The 25,316-nt window shown below is 39.8% G+C and overlaps 1 protein-coding gene across 2 annotated transcripts in view; it reads right to left on the reverse strand.

Annotated features, from left to right (window-relative positions):
- UBE2R2 (ubiquitin conjugating enzyme E2 R2) overlaps positions 1–25,316 on the reverse strand; it is a 254,116-nt gene that overhangs the window by 227,306 nt on the left and 1,494 nt on the right. The gene's annotated exons all lie outside the window — the stretch shown is intronic.

Here is a 25,316-nt window from a genome sequence, read left to right on the forward strand (position 1 = left end):
CTCGGGTCATGATCTCAGGGTCCTGGGATCGAGCCCCGCATCGGGCTCCCTGCTCCGCAGGAAGCCTGCTTCCCTCTCTCTCTCTCTCTCTGCCTGCCTCTCTGCCTACTTGTGATCTGTCTGTCAAATAAATAAATAAAATCTTTAAAAAAAAAAAAATCAAATAGTAGTAATAGAAGCACAGTATTAAGAAGGTAAATACCAAAATAATTAGCTACAAGAATTAGAAGTTCTTTCTCACGGAGTGGTAGAAATGGGGAGGGGCTGTCTGGAGAACTTTTTTTTTTTTTTTGGAGAACTATTTTTTGAAATAACTTTTCTTAAGAGATTTATTTTATTTAAAAGGTTTATTTATTTATTTGAGAGACAGTGGGGGGGGGGGGTTTCTCAGGCAGAGTGCAGAGCCCAATGGGGGGGCTCATTCCAGGACCATGAGATCATGACCTCAGCCAAAATCAAGAGTCCAAGGCTTAATTAAGTGACTGAGCCACCTAGGCGCCTCCATTTATTTAGAGAGAAAGAAAGCACGCATGTGCACGAGTAAGGCAAGGGCATGGGGTGAGAAATATACAAGCTGGGGCACCTGGGTGACTCAGTGGGTTAAAGCCTCTGCCCTCCGCTCAGGTCATGATCCCAGGGTCGTGGGATCGAGCCCCACATTGGGCTCTCTGCTTAGCAGGGAGCCTGCTTCCTCCTCTCTCTCTCTCTGCCTGCCTCTCTGCCTACTTGTGATCTGTCAAATAAATAAATAAAATCTTAAAAAAAAAAAAAGAAATATACAAGCTGACTCCTGCTGAGCATGGAGCCCCACGAAGGGCTCAATCCTATGACCCATGAGATCATGACCCCAGCTGAAATTAAAAGTCAGGCACCCAACCAACTGAGCCACCCAGGCACCCCTATGAAATAACTTTGTCAAACGTATTTGATTCTTTAAACCAGAGACAGGTAAAACTTTGATTTCTAAAAAAATGTTTAACTCAAGGGTTATATGGGTGGTTCAATTGGTTAAACATCTGCCTTCAGCTCAGGTCACAATCTCAGGGTCCTGGGATGGAGCCCCACATTGGGCTCCTTGCTCAGACGGGAGCCTGCTTCTCTCTCTCCTTGTGATCTGTTAAATAAATAAAAACTTTTAAAAAAGTTGTTAACTTAATACAAGAAATCTAAAAGCCTAGAAACTATTTGAAACTTAGGAGTATATACAGCAGAGGGGAAGCAGATAGATGATATTTTTGATCATCTTTCATAGCAAAATCAGACAGCTTTTAAAGTATAAAAATTAATGGTATTAAGTACTTAATTATACACATAAAAACGGTTAAAATGGTAGGGGGCACCTGGCTAGCTCAGTCAATAGAGCATAAAACTCGATCTCAGAGTTGTAACTTTAAGCCCCATGTTGGGTACGAAACCTACTTAAAAATTTTTTTTAAATGTTTGAAATGGGAAACTCTCTCTATAGAGAGATATATATACTTCTTTTTATTTAAAGATTTTATTTATTTATTTGACACACAGGGATCACAAGTAGGTAGGCAGAGGGAGAGAGAGGAGGAAGCAGGCCCCCTGCTGAGCAGAGAACCCAATAAAGACCTCCATCTCAGTACTCTGGGATCATGACCTAAGCCAAAGGCAGAGGCTTTAACCCACTGAGCCACCCAGGAGCCCGAGAAATATATATATTTCTATATATACTTCTATATACAGAAATATATAGAAACTATATATACACATATGTGTGTATATATATAAATATATTTACAATTTTTAAAATTTTTTATTAAAAATAAAAAAAACAGAACACCTCTGCAAAGTACAACCAGGGATATGGAGAGGGGTAAGGGATATGGAGAGGGGTAGTAGGATATTCAGCATATAATTTTTTTTTTACCTTGCATATGTTATTACTTATAAAGTTAAAACTCAAAATGGGGAGTGCCTGGATGGCTCAGTCAGCTGGAAGTCTGCCTTCGGCTTGGGTCATTACCCCAGGGTTCTGGGAAGGAGCCCCACATTGGGCTCCCTGCTCAGCAACAGGGAGCCTGCTTCTCCTTCTGCCTGCTGCTCCCCCTTCTTGTGTGCACTCTGTCAAATAAATCTTAACCGAATCCTTAAAAAAAAGAATAACAACTCAAAATGTATTGCTAACGCTAACAGCAACTAACATTTACTGAGTGCTTTTTACATAGCAGGCACACTCTAAGTATTTTTACATGTACTAGCATTTTTAATTTTCACAGTATTCCTAACAAGGTAGTTGCCACATTTCCCCCTATTTTACAGAAGAAACTAAAGGCCTACAGAGGTTAAATAATTTGCTCAAGATAACAGGCTTAGAACCAGAACCTAGCCATCTGACTCCTTAGCTCACATTTTTTTTTCAAAGATTTTATGTATTTGTTTGAGAGAGAGAGAAAGTGAACAGGGGGTGGCAGGGTTGGGGGGGTGACAGAGGGACAAGCAGACTCCATGTTGAGCATGGAGCCTGACTGGGGGCTCAATCCTAGGACCCTGAGATCATGATGTGTGTGCCGAAGGCAGATGCTTAATAACCATCTGAGCCACCCAGGCCCCCCCAGAGCCCTTATCTTTAACCACGATATTATAATGCTTCTCTACTAATATTAAGGAAAAATGAGGTTTAGCAAAATAAAGCTCAAAGGATCACTAAAATACAAATGCCTACTCTTTAACTCCACTAAGAAATAAACATTAAAAGTTTAAGTTTTAACCTTGAATCTATAGTCTCTAAAGTCGTTTGTAGGCACTAAAATCACAACCAATAAGAACCCAAGAAATTAGCTGCACTAAACAGCACTTACCAAAAACAACAACAAAAACTAACTCTAATTCTTTACTAAAGAAAATAAACATACCTCAACTTTTACTCACTGCCTTTTAGTTGATTAACTCACGAGAGCATACAACAAAAATTAACACTATTCTTGCACTCTCAAGTAAGATCTTCTTCCACGGATCCTCATAGTTAGTTAGCTCTATGCCCTCTTTATGATCACATTCCAAAAGTCACATTTCTTCAGAAATATCTAAAAATGTCATATACAAAAAATTTAATACCCTCTTCCCAACTTCAGGCCCTACTTCACAATTTCACTCTGTTCTCCTTAGACTTTCTCCTTAACCACTTTCTAAGATGTCATTTTTTTGGTTCATTGTCTATCTCCCCCACTTAAAACATAAGCACCATGAGTCAAGTGTTTTGTTCATTGTATCCTCAACACCTACAATGGCACCTGATTAGAGTAAACAGTACTGGTAACCAAAAGTATATATAAATAAAAATGACTAACTTTAAATGTACTCCATGTTTCTGAGGTTAATATTGATAGCTTTAATTATATGAGAAAAACATAATGATTTACTTAGGTCCCATATCCTTCTCTAAATGTTTGTAAAGCATTACATAAGAAACTAAAAATATTCAGTTTAGCAATACTTTTTACTCGTTTCTCACTAAGTAAATTTATTATTGCCTCTAATATATTAGATATGTTATGAAGTAATTTCCTTGTCTGAACAAAAATCAGAACTATTTTCGTTAGAACTAAAATCATATACAAAAAAAACAACACACCAAAAAACAAACCCATCATATACAAAAATCCTTAGAGTAAAATTATACAAGTTATTAACATAAGAATTCCAAAGCTTAAAGAAAAACTTGTTAGGGTGCCTGGGTGGCTCAGTTCGGCTCAGGTCATGATCTCAGGCTACTGGGATCAAGTCCCCAATCAGGCCTCTGCTCAGCAGGGAGCCTGCTTCCCTCTCTCTCTCTCTGCCCACCTCTCTGCCTACTTGTGATCTCTCTGTCAAATAAATAAATAAAATCTTTAAAAAAAAAAAAAAGACAAGACTTGTTATAATTTCACAGGTGTATCTGTGTCATGGTTGCACTGGAAGATGGTATTTGATGGTAGAGAAGCACATTAACGTAAAAAATTTTTAAATACCCCTTTTTTGACTGATAAAAAATATGTATGTATATTTGGGACATAAAGGCATTTTAATCATAAAATAAAGCAAAACAGAATCATACCGAATATCAAGAATAGGAACCAGAATCAGGAATCAGAACCACCTGGAAATGCCCAACCGGCCTTCCACGTCCCTCCCAAGAACATTCTGACTTCTTTCTCTGATGTGTTGTACAAAAGCATTATCCTAGTTCATGGCTTGTCTTTTCCTTCTCTTATCTGTGTACTTGATAGAAAATAGTTTTAAATTTTGATGAGGCTCACTTCATCAGTCATTTCTTCCAAAGTTCATACACCTTTGGTGCTATATCTAAGACCTCTCTGCCAAACTCAAGGTCAAGAAGACTTTTTCCAGTGCTTTCTTCCAAGTGTTTTACTGCTTTATGATTTACATTTAGGTTTATGATCCACTCTGAGTTAACTTTTGCATATGATACATTTAGGTTGAGCCTCACTTAACATACAGATGAGCAATTTTTCCAGCACCATATGTTGAAAAGACTGTCCTTTCTTCGGTGAATTATGTTTGTACCTTTGTGAAAAAGATCGGTTGACTATATTTGTGTAAATCTATTTTTGGGTTCTCTATTCTGTTCCTTTAGTTCAATATACCACACTGTCTTGATTAGCATTACCTTATATTACTTCTTAAAACTGGGTATTGTGAATACCCTAAATTTCCTATTCTTTTTCAAAATTGTTTTGGCTGCAGCATCTTTTTTGGCTGCAGTTGGTTGAGCTTCCAACTTCGTTTCCACTCAGGTCATGATCTCCTGGTTTGTGAGATACAGTCCTGCAACAGGCTCTGTGCTCAATAGACAGTAAGCTTGAGATTCGCTCCCTCTACCCCTCATCCTACCCACACTCTCAAATAAATAAAATCTTTCAAAAAAATTGTTTTGGCTAATCTGATTCCTTTAATTTTCCACATATAATTATCTAAAACCTAGGCAGAATAGCCAACTCTTTATATCTTAGCCCTACAGAAAACTAGCATTTTTACTATTGCACCTTATCTTGTCAAAACCAGTTCAATGGGAGCCAGGGTGGTTCAGCCAGTTAAGCCCTCTGCCTTCAGCTCAGGTCATAATCCCCTGGATCAGGCCCCAAGCCCGATGTGTCAGGCTTCCTACTCAGTGGGTGAGTCTGCTTCTCCCTCTGCTCTCCCTGCCATGTTCTCTCTCTCTCTCTCAATAAATAAAATCTTTAAAAAAAGAAAAACAGTTCAAAGTATCTTCTCTACAGGTATTATGGAGATGTTCATACCTTTTGACCCAATATACTTGGTACCAGAAACTTATGTGAAAAACATACAAGTACAAATATAAAAATGTATTCAACACAGCATTGTTTAGAAAACAAAATAAATCTCTAGGTTCAACAAAAGAGAAAAGGTCAAACAATGAATAGCTGGGAAACTATTCTAAATAAATTAAGTTTTTAAAAAAAATGAATACACAGTATCTAATGTTTTAAATGAACAATGGCATATTCAGAAGAAAATATATTAAAAGTATTATCTCTGAAAGGTTTTTTGGTTTTTTTTGTTTTTTTTTTTAAGGTTGTTTTTTCTTTGACAGACAGAGATCACAGGCAGGCAGAGAGAGGGAGAAGCAGGCACCCTGCTCAGCAGAGAGCCCAATGCAGGGCCAGATCCGAGGACCCTGGGATCATGACCTGAGCTGAAGGCAGAAGCTTTAACCCACTGAGCCCCCCACAGGTGCCCCTAAAAGTATTTTTTCTAGGGGTTCCTGGCGGTCTCAGTTGCTGATCTCGGCAGTTATGTGTTCAAACCCCACGCTGAGCAAAGAGTTTACTTAAAAAAAAAAAGGTATTTTTAAGTAGCATCTTTACAAGTGATTTTCTCCATAGGTTCAGGAACTTTTAAAGCTTTCTACAATAAACGTAAAAGGGAGATTAATATTTTTTAACATTTTTTATAAGGTAGTTTAACCATTTTCACAGTAAAATACACAGGTAACTCTAAATCAGCCTGTACCTTATTTGTATCAAGTTTTTTTCATAGGATAGGAATCATTCACATGACAATGTTTTCAAGAGCTTACTCTAAACCCTACAAATTATTCTTACTGTCATGACAGTGACAATTTTCTCCATGCTTGTCTTCATGTTTAACTTGGACAGAATTGTTTTCTGTTTGTTCTTCTCTTTTAAGATTTCATTTATTTATTAGAGAGAGAAAGAAATCACAAGTAGGGGGAAAGGGTGGAGGGAGAACCAGGCTCCCTGCGCCCATTCAGAGCTCGATCCGAGGACCATGGGATCATGACATGAGCCAAAGGCGACGCTTAACCCACTGAGCCACCCTGGTGCCCCAACTTGGGCAGAATTGTAAGCACAGTATTTTAAATTACATCATCCATAAATGACACATAGGGAAAGATACTGCAACAAGCAATGTATCTGACAAATGATGACCTTCTTCATGTAAACATCCTTTATCCTTGGTAAAACAAACAAAAACAAAACCTAAAGAAAAATGGGCAAAGGACAAGTATAAATAACCTACATATATATTACAAATGGCCAATGACATGAAAGCTAAATTTCATTCATAGTTAAGGGAAACAACCATCATTAAAGCTGATTTATCAGAACTGCCAATTTTATAGTTTGATAATACTCATATACATTATATAATAAAAATCAATATTTCTGTGGGGCACCTGGGTGGCTCAGTTGGTTAAGATCATGACCTTTGGCTCAGGTCATGATCCCGGAGTCCCAGGATCAAGTCCCCACATCAGACTCCCAGCTCCATGGGGAGTCTGCTTCTTCCTCTCTCTGACCTTCTCCCCCTCACTCTCTCAAATAAAAATAAATAAAATTTAAAAAAAAATTAGTATTTCTGAAAGGTAATTTGACTTTCTAATAAAATTTAAATACATCTATCTTTAATCCAGCAAATCTATTTACAATATAGATATGTAAAAATGTCCCTTTAAAGGACTCCTAGGTGGGATGTCTTGGTGGCTCAGTAGGTTAAGCGGCTGCCTTCGGCTCAGGTTGTGATCCTCGAGTCCTGGGATCGAGTCCCACATTGGGCTCCTTGCTCAGCAGGGAGCCTGCTTCTCCCTCTGCCTCTGCCTGCCACTCTGTCTACCTGTGCTCGCTCGCTCGCTCGCTCTGACAAATAAATAAATTTTTAAAAAATCTTTAAAAAAAAAAAAAAAAGGACTCCTGGGTGGCTCAGTTGGTTAAGGGACTTGCCTTAGACCCAGATCATGATCTTGGGAGTCCCAGGATCGAGTCTCCCATCAGGCTCCCTGCGCAGCAGGAACTCTGCTTCTCCCTTCACCCTCCCCCTTCTCATGCTCTCTCTCTCTCTCTCTCATTCCCTTTCTCTCAAATAAATAAATAAAATCTTTAAAAAAATAAAAATGTCCCTTTAAGCTGTGCTTAGAAGAGTAAAAAGCTAGAGGAGCCTGGGTGGCTTCATAGGTTAAGCATCAGGTCTTGATCCCAGAGTCCTGGGATTGGGGCCACGTCAGACTCCGTGATCAGCAGGAGCTGGCTTCTCCGTCTCACTCTGCTTGCTGCTCCCACTGGCTGCTCGTGCTCTCCATCAAAGTAGTAAATAAAATCTTTAAAAAAAAAAAAAAAAGTTGTCCAATAGTATAAGAGGGTTCCCCTTTCAGGTACATCCTTTTTAATGTGCTGATGCATGTACCATTTTCTGCCCATCATGACCCTCCTGGAGCCATCCCAAAGCCCCTGAACCGATCCCTGGATAGATTCTAACTGCCACATAGCCTGCTACCCAGAGAAGTCATTGTCCCACTCCCTAATGGCAGTTGGGGTTACTATTCCAGGGGGGAGGAATGAGTAAGAAACAGGAGAAGCTACAAAGGGGGAGATATACAGGGAGTTAAGTGATCAGGGTCACAGAACTCCCCAAAATGTGAAAGTGTGGGGAAATAAGACAGAAGGGGACAAATCTGACCACCCTACTCTAGGAGTGTGGGGTGGGGAACCACCCTGCCCTAGGCCTGTGGGGAGGGTTGAGTGGGATGGGTAGGTATCTTTATGATAATCACCTGTGACCAACAAAAAATAACCAGTCCCTAAAAAAGAAGTCATAGAAGGTATTATAAATAGAAATGTTAAAAGGTTTACTTGAAAGAGAGAGAGAGAGAGACAATGAGCAAGCACAGGGAGGGGCAGCAAAGAAACTCAAGCAGGCTCCCTGCCAACTGGGAAGCCCAACTTGGGGCTGGATCCCACAACCCCAAGATCATGACCTGAGGTCGAAGTCAAGAGTAAGATGCTTAGGGGCGCCTGGGTGGTTCAGTGGGTTAAAGCCTCTGCCTTCAGCTCAGGTCATGATCCCAGGGTCCTGGGATCGAGCCCCACATTGGGCTCTCTGCTCAGCAGGGAGCCTGCTTCCTCCTCTCTCTCTCTGCCTGCCTCTCTGCCTGCTTGTGACCTCTGTCAAATAAATAAATAAAATCTTAAAAAAAAAAATTAAAAAATAATAAAAATAATAATAAAAAAAAAATTAAAAAAAGAGTCAGATGCTTAACTGACTGAACCCACCCAGGCACCCCTAAGTATAACCAGATTTATAACTTAAAAATGCATAGATATGTTTGCATATGAACAGAGGATTGTTTGCATATTGCATATTGAAAATTTGCATATTTTTTAGAGGATTAAATGTCTTACAGTTAAGTGATTTTCAGGGAGAGAAAGACTTTCATGCTGCTTGAATTTTTTCCTAGAGAAACAATAACTTAATGCCCTTACTAAATGTCCCTCATTACATCATTAAAGTTATAAAATTCCAGTATAATACCACATGATAGATTTCACTCTGAAGAATTCAGTATTCTTCTCCACCAAATCTACTAATCTAAATTTAGTTGCATGAGAAAAGAGAAGGTAAGATACGACTAGATCCTGCATGGGAAGTTTTACGAATTAAAGCAGAGAAGAAATAATGCAGAAAAAATATGCAGCTAGGTAAATTTGGAGCTAGAGCTTTCCATGATTATGTCTGGTGACCCCCTGTGTTAGAAACATAGTAAATTTCCGTTACTCTTATTATTAATAACATCCTTAGTTTGTCATAAAATATAATTATCACCAGTTCAAAACAGTTCAGTAGTTAAATACACTCAACTGGTAACAAATAAAGTTTAAAAAAGAGAGAAAGATAAAGTGCTGGTGAAGATGTAGAAAAAACAGATTCTAACTGCCACACAGCCTGCTGCCATTGTCCTCACAAACACTGCTGGTAGGAATGTTAAAAGGTGCAGCTACTCTGGAAAACAATCTCAGTTCCTCAAATGGTACACTGAGTTCTCGTATGACCCATTAATTCTATTCCTAGGTAAATACCCAAGAGAAATGAAAACATAGGTCCACACTGATATTTGTACATAAATGTTCGTATCAGCATTATTTTTAATAGCCAAATAGTAGAAAACAACTCAAATGTTCATACACTGAAACATTATTTAACAATGAAAAGGAATGAAGTATTATGATTACTTGCTAACACAGGAACTTTGAAAGTGTTAAGTTAAAGAAGCCAATCACAGATGACCATTATGTTATACGATTCCATTTATATAAAATACAAACCTGTATATTTAAGGAATAGGCAAATATATAGTCATAGAAAGTAGACTAGTTGTGTAGAGCTTGGGGAGAAATGAGGAGTGACTGCTAACAGGTATGGGACATTTTTGGATGAAGAAAATGTTCTAAACTTGATTGTCATGATGGCTGTAAAACTTTAATATACTAAAAAACACTGAACTGTATCTTTTTTAAGATTTATTTATTTATTTGACAGATAGAGATCACAAGTAGGCAGAGAGGCAGGCAGAGAGAGAGAGAGAGAGGAGGAAAAAGACTCCCTGCTGAGCAGAGAGCCAGATGTGGGGCTCGATCCCAGGACCCTGGGATCATGACCTGAGCTGAAGGCAGGGGCTTTAACCCACTGAGCCACCCAGGCGCCCCTGTTATTTATTTAAAATATTTTGACAGGATCCTGGATTCCCGGGATCGAGTCTGCATCGGGTTCCAAGCTCCATGGAGAGTCTGCTTCTCTCTCTGACCTTCTCCTCGCTCATGCTCTCTCTCACTGTCTCTCTCTCAAATAAATAAATAAAATATTAAAAAAAAATAAAAATAAAAAAATAAAAAATAAAACATTTTGACAGAAGGACAGCGAGAGAGGGAACACAAGCAGGGGAGTGGGAGAGGGAGAAGGCTTCCCAAGGAGCAAGGAGCCCAATGCCAGACTCAATCCCAAGACCCTGGGATCATGACATGAGCCGAAGACGGTTGCTTAACGAACTGAGCCACCCAGGCACCCCTAAAGCTGTTACTGAGAAGATGATGACAAAGATGAGGGGCGCTTGGGTGGCTCAGTTGGTTAAATGTCCAACCCTTGATCTCAGCTCAGGCCATGATTTCAGAGTTGTGAGATGGAGCCCCACATCAGGTTCTGCACTGAGCATGGACCCTGTGCTCTCTTCTCTTGACCCATCAATCCCTAGGAAAGGATAAAGGAAAAGAAAGGAAAAAGGAAAAGAAAGGAAAAAGGGGAGGGGAGAAGAGAAGAGAAGAGTTATCAATTAAGAAAGCCTTAAGAGGAGCGCGTAGGGGGCGCCTGGGTGGCTCAGTGGGTTAAAGCCTCTGCCTTCGGCTCAGGTCATGATCTCAGGGTCCTGGGATCGAGCCCCGCATCGGGCTCTCTGCTCAGCAGCAAGCCTGCTTCTTCCTCTCTCTTCTGCCTGCCTCTCTGACTACTTGTGATCTCTCTCTGTCAAAATAAATAAATAAAATCTTAAAAAAAAAAAAAAAAAAAAAAGAGGAGCACATAGGTGGCTCAGTGAGTTAAACCTCTGCTTTCGGCTCGGGTCATGATCTCAGAGTCCTGGGATGGAGCCCCCCCATCAGGCTATCTGCTCAGCAGAGGCTATCTGCTTCCCACTCCCCACCCCACCCCACCCCCCACCCCCACTCCCCACCCCCGCCAAATAAATAAAAATCTTAAAAAAAAAAAAAAAAGGCCTTAAGAGGCATATCAATCAGATGCAAATGTGGATTTAACTTTGGATCCTGATTCAAACGAACTTAGAGGTTTATCAATGAGATGATTGGGACAATCTGAATATTAGATAATACTAAGGAATTTTTTTTTTTAATTTGAGTACATTTGACACACAATGTTACATTAGCTTCAGGTGTAGAAATTACTGTTTATTCAGTGTAAAATAATGCAGTGTGCCTGGGTGGCTCAGTCGTTAAGCATATGCCTTCGGTTCACATCATGATCCCAGGGTCCTAGTATTGAGCCCCGCATCCGGGAGACTGCTTCTTCCTCTCTCACTCCCCCTACTTGTGTTCCTCCTCTCTCTGTCAAATAGATAAATAAAATCTTTTTTAAAATTAAAAAAAAAATGCAATTATATTTTTAAAAAGAGTTCTTATCTTTTGCGGAGTCCAGTAAATTACGGATGATAAGACCGGGTGTCTGGGTTTATCTTAAAACAGTCTAACGGTGGGGGGAGGAGGGAGGGACCTGGGTGGCTCAGAGGGTTAAAGTCTCTGCCTTCAGCTCAGGTCAGGTCATGATCTCAGGGTCCTGGGATTGAGTCCCGCATCGGGCTCTCTGCTCAGCAGGGAGCCTGCTTCCCTCTCTCTCTCTGCCTGCCTCTCCATCTACTTGTGATTTCTCTCTGTCAAATAAATAAATAAATAAAAATCTTTAAAAAAAAAATAAAATAAAATAAAATTTAAGCCGTAATTTTCCCAGACTAAAAAAAGCACATAAAAGCTGAAAAGGGCATTCCAGGCAAGTAACAACTTAGGCAATGGCGCTGTGAAAAAGTACCTATGGGGCAAGAACTGGAAATACAGTTCTTGAAGGTCCTTGTATGCCACACAAATAAATTTTTACCTAATTTTGTGAAAGATGAGCAGATATCTTTTTTTTTTTTTTGGTGGAGATAAGTCAGATTAGAGCTTTAGAAAGATTACTCTGGTAGCATCACGAATGGAGAGGTATAAGACAGCAAAGAGGCTACCGTCACAGTCCAAGTGAGTGACAACTGAGTATAAACTTACATGGTAGCAGCAGGAATGAAGAGGGGCTCAAGAACAGAGACATGAGGTGCTAAAAATAACTGGATATGTAGAAAGAGAAAGCAGAAATCATCTTATTTCCAGCTTCTAGACTTGTGTGACTGGGTAGACACTGTCCAGTATCACAGAGAGTGAATATAGAAAATGCATACTAAAAAGAGGTAGAGGGACGTCTGGGTGGCTCAGTTGGTTGGACGACTGCCTTCGGCTCAGGTCATGATCCTGGAGTCCCGGATCGAGTCCCGGATCGAGTCCCGCATCGAGTCCCGCATAGGGCTTCAGCTCCATAGGGAGTCTGCTTCTCCCTCTGACCTTTTCCTCGCTCATGCTCTCTCTCACTAGTCTCTCTCTCAAATAAATAACATCTTTAAAAAAAAATTTTTTTTAATTAAAAAATAAAATTTAAAAAATTTAAAAAGGTAGACTACAGTTCAGTGTCTAAGTCTTTAGTATAAATACAACATAGTTTAAAAAAAAAAAGGGCCATACTAGTAGAAATGTCTAACAGGCCTCATTAGAGATGTACACTTCAAGACATACTTGGTAGCTCAAACAATAACCCAGGAGAGTTGTTTATAATAATTCACACAGAAATTTAACTGACTTTAAAAGTTCCCTGCCTATTCCACCTTGTTAATAATTAATTCGGTCAAGGTATATATGTAAACAGTACAGGCAAGATGCAGTTAATCTTTTATTTAGGAGACTTTATATATATTGGGGGGGGGGGGGGATTCACACACATTTGGCTAAACTTCACCAAAATTACTCCTTAACAAAATATATACACACAAGGGACCTGGGTGGCTCAGTGGATTAAGCCTCTGCCTTCGGCTCAAGTCATGGTCTCAGGGTCCTGGGATCAAGCCCCATGTGGTCCAGCTCTCTGCTCAGCAGGGAGCCTGCTTCCCCCTCTCCCTCTGTCTGCCTCTCTTCCTACTTGTGACTTCTCTGTCAAATAAATAAAATCCTTAAAAAAAAAAATACACACACACACACACACACACACAGAACATTATCAAAGCATAAATACAGCTTGAAAAATGTGCTTTTCTGGGGTGCCTGGGTGGCTCAGTGGGTTAAAGCCTCTGCCTTTGGCTCGGGTCATGATCCCAGGGTCCTGCTCAGCAGGGAGCCTGCTTCCTCCCCCCTCTCTCTCTGCCTGTCTCTGCCTACTTGTGATCTCCCTCTGTCAAATAAATAAATAAAATCTTTAAAATATAAATAAGTAAAAATTATTCTGATTTTTAATGTATCAAGAACCTCATTAAAATATTCATGACAGGGACGCCTGGGTGGCTCAGTTGGTTAAGCAGCTGCCTTCTGCTCAGGTCATGATCCCAGCCTCCTGGGATCGAGTCCCACATCCGGCTCCTTGCTCAGTGGGGTGCCTGCTTCTCCCTCTGCCTCTGCCTGCCACTCTATCTGCCTGTGCTCTCTCTGTAAAATAAATAAATAAATAAATATTTTTTTTTTTAAAAAATATTTTATTTATTTATTTGAGAGAGAGACAGTGAGAGAGAGCATGAGCGAGGAGAAGGTCAGAGAGAGAAGCAGACTCCCCATGGAGCTGGGAGCCTGATGCGGGACTCGATCCCAGGAATCCAGGATCATGACCTGAGCCGAAGGCAGTCGTCCAACCAACTGAGCCACCCAGGCGTCCCAATAAATAAATATTTTTTAAAAAAAATATTCATGACATTTACAGCCACTACTTTAAAATCCTCCAATTGGGACGCCTGAGTGGCTCAGTTGGTTGGACAACTGCCTTTGGCTCAGGTCATGATCCCGGAGTCCTGGGATCGAGTCCCGCATCAGGCTCCCAGCTCCACGGGGAGTCTGCTTCTCCCTCTGACCTTCTCCTCGCTCATGCTCTCTCTCACTGTCTCTCTCTCAAATCAATAAATAAATAAATCTTTAAAAAAATAAAATAAAGGGACGCCTGGGTGGCTCAGTTGGTTGGACAACTGCTTTCGGCTCAGGTCATGATCCCGGAGTCCCGGGATCGAGTCCCACATCGGGCTCCCAGCTCCACGGGGAGTCTGCTTCTCCCTTTGACCTTCTCCTCGCTCATGCTCTCTCTCACTGTCTCTCTCTCAAATAAATAAATAAAATCTTTAATAAATAAATAAATAAATAAAATAAAATAAAATAAAATCCTCCAATTTAGGGTACCTGGGTGGCTCAGTTAGTTAAGCAATTGCCTTTGGCTCAGGTCATGATCCTGGAGTACCAGGATCCAGTCTCCTGCATCTGGCTCCCCTGCTTCTCCATCTGACCTTATGCTGTCTCATGTTCTCTCTCTCTGTCTCTCTCTCGAATAAATAAAATCTTTTTAAAAAATAAAATAAAATCCTCCACTTTATAAGAAATTCTAAAACAGGGAAACAAACAGGGTTTCAGAGGGGAGGGGGTGGGGGTGGGCTAACAGGGAGATGGATATTAGGGAGGGCACAAGCTGTGATGAGCGCTGGGTGTTATATGCAACTAATGAATCACTGAACGTAACATCAAAAACGTACTATATGTACTATACAGTGGCTAACTGAGCAGAATAACAAAATAAAAATAAAACATCTAGTTTTAAAAGATGTCTTCTGGGGGCGCCTGGGTGGCTCAGTGGGTTAAGCCGCTGCCTTCGGCTCAGGTCATGATTTCAGGGTCCTGGGATCGAGCCTCTATCAGGCTCTCTGCTGCTTCGCAGAGAGCCTGCTTCCTCCTCTCTCTGCCTGCCTCTCTGCCTACTTGTGATCTCTCTGTCAAATAAATAAATAAAATCTTAAAAAGAAAAAAAAAGATGTCTTCTGATACTCTGAAAAGCAGGCTAAAATAGTACTAGGTTACTTTGATCTTTATCTTCATGGGACTACAGAGTTCCAGGTTGCTATGGTTAGCAGGTTTGGGTAATATCTCTCACTGTCACCATCACCGTTCTAAAATATTTAACCTCTTCTAAATAAGTTTTCTGGTGGCGCCTGGGTGGCTCAGTGGGTTAAATCCTCTGCCTTTGGCTCAGGTCATGATCCCAGGGTGCTGGGATCGAGCCTCTATCAGGCTCTCTGCTGCTTCGCAGAGAGCCTGCTTCCTCCTCTCTCTGCCTGCCTCTCTGCCTACTTGTGCTCTGTCCAATAAATAAATAAATAGAATCTTTTATTTATTTTTTTTTAAAGATTTTATTTATTTGACAGAGAGAGATTACAAGTAGGCAGAGAGGCAGGCAGAGAGGCAGGCAGAGGAGAGAAGGAGGAAGCAGGCTCCCTGCTGAGCAGAGAGCCCGATGCGGGACTCGATCCCAGGACCCTGAGATCATGACCTGAGCTGAAGGCAGCGGCTTAACCCACTGAGCCACCCAGGCGCCCCAATAAATAGAATCTTTTAATAAATAAATAAGTTTTCTGGTATTTTTAAAAAGATTTTATTAGATTAAGATTTTATTAGATATTAAATAGATACTTGCTTGCAAGTATCTTAACTTACTGTAAGCAAGTAAGCGCGGGTGTGTGTACAGGGAGAGGAAGCAGAGACACCCAACTGAGCAGGGATGGGCAGCTCAGTCCCAGAACCCTGGGATCAGGACCTGAGATGAAGGCAAACACTAGACTGAGTCACCCAGGTGCCCCAGTTTTATAGTACTTAAATTACAAAAGGAACCCTACACAAATATAATGTGCTGTATTACCGTATAATCAATATTTCAATCTTAATTTTTAGTTAAAACTTTGGTCATCAAGAACATGAAATCTAATTTAGAGAAACAAATAACTATAGATAAAATGTCAAAACTTAATAAAATGCAACTTCCCAAAAGGGAAAAGCACAACTAGAGTAACTAAGCAGTCTAAATATTTAGCTGCTTTAGTCTACCACATATCCTAGACTAGGAGTTGACCATCTAAGGTCTATGGAAAAAATTTAGAGATCAGTAATTCCTTGAAACTGCATCCATTAGGAAGGAAGAAGGCTGTCATTCTCAAAGGATGTGACTTCCCCCAAAATAAGTACTTACTGTTTTAGGTCCTCTGCCAAATGCTAAGGAAATCCAAAGACCCAGTGGCATTTCTTAAACGAGCACATTATCTAAGAGTATTTAGACTCACACACTACTGATTTCCTTAATAGAGTACTTACCTATCCTCAAGTAACTTTTCCAGTTTTGCCACTTATTAGCACCATTTTTAATTTAAGGAACCTCTGTGAACCTAATTTATTCCATACTTTACCATTAAAAAATCTTCAGAAAAAGGTTACATAAGATGGAGATTTAATTAAAAACTCAGGAAGTGCTCTCCTCCTTTTAAAGCCCTCCCTTTTTTAAAAAAGAGAGAGAGCACTAGCCCAGAGAGGGGCAGAAAGAGGACACAAGCAGACTCCCTGCTGAGTATGGAGCAGGAAGCACGGGGATTCCAGGACCCAGAGATCATGACCTAAGCCAAAACCAAGAAATAGATGCTCAACCAAATTTAAATCTTTTTTTTTTAAAGATTTTATTTATTTATTTGACAGAGAGAAACAGATCACAAGTAGACAGAGAGGCAGGCAGAGGGAGAGGGGGAAGCAGGCTCCCTGCTGTGCAGACAACCCTATGCTCCGGACCCGGAGACCATGACCTGGGCCGAAGGCAGAGGCTTAACCCTCTGAGCCACCCAAGCACCCCCAGATTTAAATCTTAAATCTAAATTCTACAGTCATTTCCTTATCGTCAGTAAGACATTTCACTCTTCGTCTAGTAAATTTTCTGTCATGCTTTTTCAGGGTAAATGCTGAAATATGATTAACAAATTCCAAAGGACTCCAGGTAGGACCCCTGAGAACATAGTTGTTTTTTTTGTTTTTTGTTTTTTTTTAACATTAGCATGGAGGTTTTTCCACAGGGCTTAGTCCTTAGCAGCTTGAATACATCATTATTCCTATTTAGCCAATGGGGGGAAAAAGGCAGTTGAGTGATTAAGATCAAGATGGGTTTAAAAGTGTGTGTTTGGGGCGCCTGGGTGGCTCAGTGGGTTAAGCCGCTGCCTTCGGCTCAGGTCATGATCTCAGAGTCCTGGGATCGAGTCCCGCATCGGGCTCTCTGCTCAGCAGAGAGCCTGCTTCCCTTTCTCTCTCTCTGACTGCCTCTCCATCTACTTGTGATTTCTCTCTGTCAAATAAATAAGTGAAATCTTTAAAAAAAAAAAAAAAAAAAAAAAAAAAAAAGTGTGTGTTTGTTTGTTTGTTTGTTTTTCCTAATCCAACTACTAGAATTCAAATGACCTTTGCCCCCTTCAGAGCAAATGCCTGAGAAGGCTGGCATACCCTCCCTGAAACAGTGCTACACCCACACTGCTCAAAACAATTCAGAATTCTTTGAGAACTGGCTTCAGAACCTATTGTCCAACTTCTTAATGTTCTTATTAGTGGCAAATCTTTTCCTTATTTTGTGTGGACTTTTGTTTCATTTAATATTCAAAACTGACTTAGATTCAACTTGGTAAATAAGGTAAATAATCTGAGTAATAATATTTTTCAATCAAAAGTGACCTGTGAGGGACGCCTGGGTGGCTCAGTTGGTTAAGCAGCTGCCTTCGGCTCAGGTCATGATCCCAGCGTCCAGGGATCGAGTCCCACATCGGGCTCCTTGCTCAGTGGGGAGCCTGCTTCTCCTTCTGCCTGCCATTCTGTCTGCCTGTGCTCGCTCTCTCCCCCTCTCTCTCTCTAATAAATAAATAAAATCTTTAAAAAAAAAAAAAAGTGACCTGTGAATATAGGGACGCCTGGATGGCACAGTCGATTAAGTCTCTGGCTCTTGGTTTCAGCTCAAGTCATATCTCAGACTAGTAAGACAGAGTCAGGTTCCGCTCTCTTGCACAGTCTGCTTAAGAGACTTTGTCCCTCTGCCTGTCTCTAAAAATAAATAAATCTTTTTTTTTTTAATGTGAAAATAAAATACTACACACTAATTTTACCTGTGCCTCTACCAACAATTTCAAAAGAAAAGTTTCAAATTATATGAAGGATACTGTTTTGAACAGTAAAACTTATTGTTTTGTCTTATTATACATATCAGGTATGACTATAAGTAAATTTAAAAATCTTATTTCTAGAGGCGCCTGGGTGGCTCAGTGGGTTAAAGCCTCTGCCTTCAGCTCAGGTCGTGATCCCAGGGTCCTGAGATGGACCCCCTCATCAGGGTCTCTGCTCCGCGGGGAGCCTGCTTCCTCCTCTCTCTACCTGCCTCTCTCTGCCTACTTATGATCTCTGTTAAATAAATAAATAAAATCTTTTTTTTTTTTTAAATCTTATTTCTAGGGCACCTGGGTGGCTCAGTTGGTTAACCATCTGTCTGTAACTCAGGTCATGATCCCAGACTCCTGGGGTCAGGTCCCATAGAGGCGTCCCTGCTCAGCAGGGAGTCTACTTGTCTCTCTGCCCTGTCCCACTACTGCTTGTGTGGAGTTCTCATACAAAAATGAATAAAAAAAATCTTTAAAAAAATAATAATTATACCAAAAACTAACGATGTACTATATGTTGGCTAATCGAAAATTAAACAAACAAAGTTATTTCTACAGGGCACCTCAGTGGCTGAGTCAGTTAGGCATCTGACTTCAGATTGGGTCATGGTCTCAGGGTTCTGGGATTGAGCCCTGCTGTCTGGCTTCGTGCTCAGACAGGAGTCTCCTTCTCCCTCTTCTTCTCCCTCTGTCCCTCCCTTGCTCATGTTCTCTCCCTCGCTCAAATAAAATCTTCGAAAAAAAAAAAAACTTTTTCCTAAGTTAAGTTATTCTGTTTCTACAAAGGATTATTACATATTGCCCCAACTGCTGTAACTTCGCCAGTTCTTAATATTATCTTATAAATGGGGGCCATGGTTATCTTCAACAAGATAGTAATCATTTGATATTTACAATCTAAATGACTACGTATGTTACTAAGTGAGACACATAATCCAAATGACTCCATAGGATTTATCCCTCAAATTAAATATCAGCTGCCCATGCAGCAAATACAACAAAACAGATAAATAATGAATTATGAAATTTAGAAATCTAGATTAAAACTATGGCACTGAGCGCCTGGGTGGCACAGTGGGTTAAAGCCTCTGCCTTCTGCTCAGGTCATGATCTCAGGGCCCTGGAATCCAGTCCCACGTAGGTCTCTCCGCTCAGCAGGGAGCCTGTTTCCTCGTCTCTCCCTGCCTGTCTTTCTGCCTACTTGTGATCTGTCAAATAAATAAATAAAATCTTAAAAAAAAAAAATAAAACTATGGCACTGATCTAAAGATGCTATAATAGAGGTAACAAGTACCACTTAACAGACTCAGCTGAAAGAATAAAAAGGCTTTAACATTAAAACTACTCAAGTTTCCTATGACGCTTAAATTTACTTGGAAAAATATTAAAGCATTATTATTTTAAAAGCATAAACCAGTATCACATTAAGAAATTTACACCCCCCATCATCTTCCCACAGTCATTTCTGTAAGACATATATTCATTTCTAACTCCAAAACTAGTTTTTTTTTTTTTTAAAGATTTTATTTATTTATTTGACAGAGGGAGATCACAAGTAGGCAGAGAGGCAGGCAGAGAGAGAGAGGAGGAAGCAGGCTCCCCGCTGAGCAGAGAGCCCGATGCGGGACTCGATCCCAGGACCCTGAGATCATGACCTGAGCCGAAGGCAGCGGCTTAACCCACTGAGCCACCCAGGCGCCCCTCCAAAACTAGTTTTAAGACTTCTATTTCTCAGGGCGCCTGGGTGGCTCAGAGGGTTAAAGCCTCTGCCTTTGGCTCAGGTCGTGATCCCAGGGTCCTAGGATCGAGGCTCTCTCAGCGGGGAGCCTGCTTCCCACCCTTTCTCTGCCTGCCTCTCTGTGTACTTGTGATCTGTCTGTCGAATAAATAAATAAAATCTTAAAAAAAAAAAGGACTTCTATTTCTCAACTCTAGCACTAACCCACTCCCCAAAGTAATGAGAAAAGTTGCTATTAAATATATTCGACAATTTTTAAAAAATCTTTCTGCAATAGGATTTATCATTCTCTAATTCAAGTAGTCCAAAAACAAAAAATCCATTTTTTCCTGTGAATTTAAGATATAAACAGAAGTCATCATAACAATCTCGACCCATAATTTGGAGAAACAGATAATAATTACCCTTGGGACCTTTAAACTTAAGTAAAAGAAAATTTTTTTAAATTTGGTCAGAGAAAGAGAGAGTGTAGGAACAGGGGAGAGAGGCAAAGGGCAAGGGAGAAGCAGGCTCCCAGCTGAGCAGAGAGCCCAAAATTTAGCTCAATCCCAGGACCTGTGATCATGACCTGAGCCGAAGGTAGATGCTTAACAGACTGACTGAGCCACCCAGGTGCCCCAAAAGATTTAGTTTTAAATACGACCTTTCAAGCAAGGTGGAGTTCTATAGTCCTAAACCCTGAATTTCTAATGCTTCCTCACTATTATTTCCCCATAACAGATTAGCAGAGGTGACCCAATTTGTTAGATGGCTTCCTTTATTCACTTGTCTCCAACAAGACAGGTTCTTCTGGAATCTTAAACTAGGAACAGTAATGCTAAGTTGCAAAAATGGAATAGAAGGTTTAATCAGGATAGACTATAGTTATGTTGACAAATGCTCAAACTTTAAAGCTTTGGGGAGTGCACTCAAACATGCCCGTGAGCTAATAGGTAAGGTATTAAAAAGAAAAAAAATCGTAAGAACTTTAAAGTTTGATTTAAGTCACCATTTACAAACACATACCTAATACCCACGCTTCACATTTCTGTAAAGTCTGCACAAAGATTTTTTTTTTTTTAGATTTTATTTATTTGACAGAGAGAGAAAGATCACAAGTAGGCAGAGAAGCAGGCAGAGGTGGGGCGGTGGGTTAAGCCTCTGCCTTCCACTCAGGTCATGATCTCAAGGTCCTGGGATCCAGGCCTGCATTGGGCTCTCTGCTCGGCAGGGAGCCTGCTTCCGCCTCTCTCTCTCTCTGCCTGCCTCTCTGCCTACTTGTGATCTCTGTCAAATAAATAAATAAATTCTTTAAAAAAAATTTTTTTTTAAATTTTTAAAAAGCCTTTTGGAATCAACAGGATAAAAGAATATTCTATAAAATACTGAGGTGCTATACTTTTGCCATGGGGGGGGGCAGTGGGGGAACACTAAAACTACATTTACAGTACTGCCTCAAACCACTGGACATTAACTATGTTTCCATTTACAGTGCTGCCTTAGTTCACTCAGCACTCAAGCCAAGTTCAGCTTCCAGAAAAGGTTACAGCTAAAAGCTCTAAGAGGTATTCTCAGAGAGACTGAGGAAAAATTAGTAAGATAGCTTTAATTACAGAAAGATTCATTATATGATTATTTTTTTTAAAAAGCACTATTTTTATGATTTTAAAGTTAAGGTACCTATCCAAATCCTTTAAAACCGGAATTCTTAACCCATCTGTTAACCCTCTGAAAATGTATACAAACTAGTTTATATGTGCCAATGTTTTCCTAAAGATAACTGTTTCTCAAAAGAATCCATATAACAAAAAGACTAAGAATCACTTTTTTAAAATAATTGTTTCAACTCTATCTTAAGAATCAGAGTCACAAAATAGAGTATGCTATTGCCAGGCCTAAAGGTTAATTTTGGTAGTGTTTTGGGTTGGATTTGGGGGGGGGGGGCACCAAAAAGTACAGAAAAGATTCATTTTATTCCAGAACAAATTAAAATAATACATATCCATTATTTTTTAAAACTATTGAAGAGTTTCTTTAACATAAATCAAAGTGGGGGCTCCTGGGTAGCTCAGTTGTTAAGCATCTGTCTTTGGGTGGGGGTCATGATCCCCGGGGGCGTGGGATGGAGTACCATATCAGGCTCCTTGCTCAGCGGGGAGGAGTCTGCTTCTCCCTCTCCCGCTGCCCCTCCCTCTATCCCACCACTTGCCCATGCATTTGCTCTCTCTCTATGAAATAAATTAAAATCTTTTCTAAAAGATGAATAAATAAAGCAAAGTGTTAAGTCTGATAAAGAAGCTTCGATTAAAGAAAACTTATAGTATATAACACACACTTTCCTAAATTATCAGTTTGAAATTTTCTAAAAATGGAAATACCTGTATTTCACTGTCCCAACCACATTACTGAATAAAATCAACCTATGAAAAGTTAACTGCAATATTTTAAGTCTTCTGTATCATTTAAACTTTTAAGTTATGAACATCATGAAAAATACTCTTTCCTTCTTTTTTTTAATCTCTCCACCCAACATGGGCCTCAAACTCACAACCCTGCAATCAAGAGTCACATGCTCTACCAACTACTGTGCCAGCCAGGCACCCCTAGGCACTCTTCACTTTCTGATCTCTAGACTCACTGCTACCGTGCTTTCAGTACATAATGCAGGAGCTCCAAGGAGTTCTATACCAAAGCAGCCATACTAAGTTATGATCACTAGCAGAAGTACTTGAAAAGAGTGAACTTGTTAAGTCATTATTAACTGCTCACTTGATCAACAATTTATTTATCCAGTAACATAATAAAATTCCAACTTGCTCTACAGCAGCAAAATTAAGTTCAGAGGTATTCTCTGTTCCAAGCCATCTCCTACTTTGTGTTTTTTAATGAGTGACCCCTAGAGGAAAAAATAGAAGCAGCAAAGACGTTCACTTGGTAAGTCTTAAGAGATCAAGACTGGGCAAAAATCAAGGCCAAAAAGATTTTATAATATCCAGAAAAACAGGAACAAGAAACTACCTATACCCATCACACATGCTACCCCCAAATCCCAGAGCTAAGAAACACACAATTTGAGATTTTTTTTTTTTTGAGATGTTTAAAAAACAAAAGCAAGATGAATAGAAAAAAATTTGTGAAATACGAAGTCCCGGTTTCTACCACAACAGATGCCATAGTTAGACTGGAGCCAACTATTTCACAGTGAAAAAGATCAATAAGAAGCCTATTAATATGTAAAAGTAAAAGAGTGACATTATGAAAAATTTAAAAATGAATGGCGGTCTCACTGCCTTCAGAATCTATTATGGAAAATAAAAGAAACTTGAAAATAAATTATACTGGGGGGCCTGGGTGGCTCAGTGGGTTAAGCCGCTGCCTTCGGCTCAGGTCATGATCTCAGGGTCCTGGGATCGAGTCCCACGTCGGGCTCTCTGCTCAGCAGGGAGCCTGCTTCCTCCTCTCTCTCTGCCTGATCTCTGCCTACTTGTGATCTCTCTCTGTCAAATAAATAAATAAAATCTTAAAAATAAATAAATAAATAAATAAATTATACTAAATGTTCAAGAACTATCATTCGATATGGGAGAATAGTGGTAGAAAAAAGTCTGTGCCAACTTTTAACTGCAGCTGTAGTGGAATACACTAAAAGCCTTGTTTTATGACAAAAGCAATGAAATAAAAAACAATGGTTTTAGACCTGTCACCAGTATTAACTGCTCATGACCATAAATTTGCCATTTTTCCTTTTGTTTTTTTAAGATTTTATTTATTTATTTATTTGACAGAAATCGCAAGTAGGCAGAGCAGTCAGAGAGAGGAAGCAGCAGGCTCCTTGCTGAGCAGAGAGCCTGATGTGGGGTTCGATCCCAGAACCCTAGGATCATGACCTGAGCTGAAGGCAGAGGCTTTAACCCACTGAGCCACCCAGGCACCCCTTGCCTTTTTTCAACAAAAGATTTTTGGGATAAAAGGCCATTCGATAAGGAATAAAATAGAAGAAAACAAAACTGACAGAATTCTCACACAAAACTAAAACATAAAACCTGTCTAAGAATTTTCATACGTTATTAAATGTTCTAATTAAAGGTAAAAAAAGATTGGGGTGCCTGGGTGGTTTAGCTAGGTTAAGTGGTTAAGTGTCTGGTTAAGTGTCTGCCTTTGGCTCGGGTCATGATCTCAGGGTCCTGGGAATCAGCACTGGGTCAGGCTCCCTGCTAGGCACGGGAGTCTACTTCTCCCTCTCTCTTTCCCTCCCCACTGCTCATTGCTTGTTCTCTCTCAAATTAAACAAAACAAAACTTTAAAAAATATAATAAATGTAAAAAAATTAAGAAATCTAACATATACAAAGAAATTCAACCATTCTTTCTAGTAGGACTGAAATTACAAAGCACTTAACTGAAATCAATGTTTGCCACCGTAGGGAATCCTCTTTCCATACTCCTATTTCAAACTGAGAGGATTCTCCAGTCCTTTTCCTGCTACTTAAGCAAAAATAAAAATACTGCAATTTGCACCCATTATTTCCTTTCACATAGTTTTTAAAACACTGAAATAGGGCGCCTGGGTGGCTCAGTGGGTTAAGCCGCTGCCTTCGGCTCAGGTCATGATCTCAGGGTCCTGGGATCGAGTCCCGCATCGGGCTCTCTGCCCATCAGGGAGCCTGCTTCCTCCTCTCTCTCTCTGCCTACTTGTAATCTCTATCAAATAAATAAATAAAATCTTTAAAAAATAAAACACTGAAATAGAGATTATTCTAATTAGTACCCATTCACCTTGACTCTCAACTGTCCCAAATAATGACACTTTATGGAAATTAAACTTCATGTCACTAAAGTTAGCCAGCAGACACAGCAATACCTTCTCCAATTTGTCACTGATAACTTGTTCCTTAATATCTGCATCTAAAAGGTATAATGTATGGTGACAAGACATTAAGCATATAGTTGTTAACAGAACTGCTCTTACACAATCTTCTAAAGATGTGTTTTTACTAGGTATTCACAGACTATCACAGGCATGAATATTAAACATCTCCCTGTCAATTCTTCACATTTTCTACAAAGTTGACCCAATTTCAAAGCTGACACTGAAGGTTCTACCTTAAGGACAGAAAAACAAAACTGGGTAATCCTAAAAATGTACATCATAACTACATGACTAAGACACTCATTTAAAACTTATGCCAAGATAGCCCCTCCCTTCAAAACAAACTAAGACTGACTCACTGCTCTATTTTACTTACTTTTGGAAATAAAATTAAATGGATTCCCTAGCATTAATTTTCTGTCTCTGCCTCCACTATTTAAAAACATTCTACCTTCAATCTATGATTTGTCCCTATAAAAATGATAAAAGAAAAACAGAAACAAACAAAAAAGCCAATAAACCCCAATATCACCAAGTTATCTTAAAATTTAAAAAAAGAAATGGAATTTTTAAAAAAGAAAGAAAACCACTGGATTCAGGATATCATGATAATAACCACTG

Source organism: Mustela lutreola, chromosome 12 (assembly GCF_030435805.1).
Source record: "Mustela lutreola isolate mMusLut2 chromosome 12, mMusLut2.pri, whole genome shotgun sequence".
NCBI classification, from domain to species: domain Eukaryota; kingdom Metazoa; phylum Chordata; class Mammalia; order Carnivora; family Mustelidae; genus Mustela; species Mustela lutreola.